General features: G+C 43.9%; 1 non-coding gene across 1 annotated transcript; it reads left to right on the forward strand.

Moving 5' to 3' along the window:
* The first annotated feature begins 201 nt into the window (after positions 1-201).
* LOC121930240 lies at positions 202-332 on the forward strand. The gene has a single exon (XR_006103889.1). It is a non-coding gene; the product is annotated as a small nucleolar RNA SNORA5 (small nucleolar RNA).
* Positions 333-668: the final 336 nt, after the last annotated feature.

A 668-nucleotide genomic window follows, 5' to 3' on the forward strand; every position in this document is an offset into this window, starting at 1 on the left:
CCAAAAAAACCCCTCACAATCCTTACGTAGAATATTCCTCATTTTGTGGTTTTCTTTCAGTCTGGTTTGTATTGTTTTGTTTTAGTTCTTGAGTTAATTGTGGCATTCTTTTTAATTAATCGTAAGGCGGCTTTTCTGCCCATCTGGCATCCACATGTCAATGAGCATGGCTGGACAGCCTTTCCACACCGCAAAGGTCTCTGCAGCTGTGTCAAATTCATTGCCCACCTTTTCAGTGGGGCATTGGTCCAAACAGCTGCCACACAACATCTGTAGTTCATGGGCCTCAGAACTCTTTGTGAGCTCTGGGATAGTTTTTGCTGCAGACACTGGTACCAGCCCCTTCTTTTCCGATCCGTGTATGAACTCCATGGTAAGGGAGGTGATATAAAGTAAAATGTGGTCTCCTAAGAGAAGCCATAGTAATCCAGGAAGGTAACAAACCAGATAGATGCGACTCCCAATTCCAACCTAGATGTTTGGGGCTTAGGTCTTGTAAACAAAAACAACCTGGAAGGCCAGAAGGTCTTTACCTCTTCTGAGGGGGATAGATTGGGACTCGACGATTACTTGTTGGGGCCAGTGATATAAATGGCTCTGTAGTTTGTTATTGTTTGCCTTCAGGTTTTGGTGTATGGTTTGTGTTTACTTGGAGTGCTAGGAATTTC

Source organism: Sceloporus undulatus, chromosome 4 (genome assembly GCF_019175285.1).
Source record: "Sceloporus undulatus isolate JIND9_A2432 ecotype Alabama chromosome 4, SceUnd_v1.1, whole genome shotgun sequence".
NCBI lineage: Eukaryota > Metazoa > Chordata > Lepidosauria > Squamata > Phrynosomatidae > Sceloporus > Sceloporus undulatus.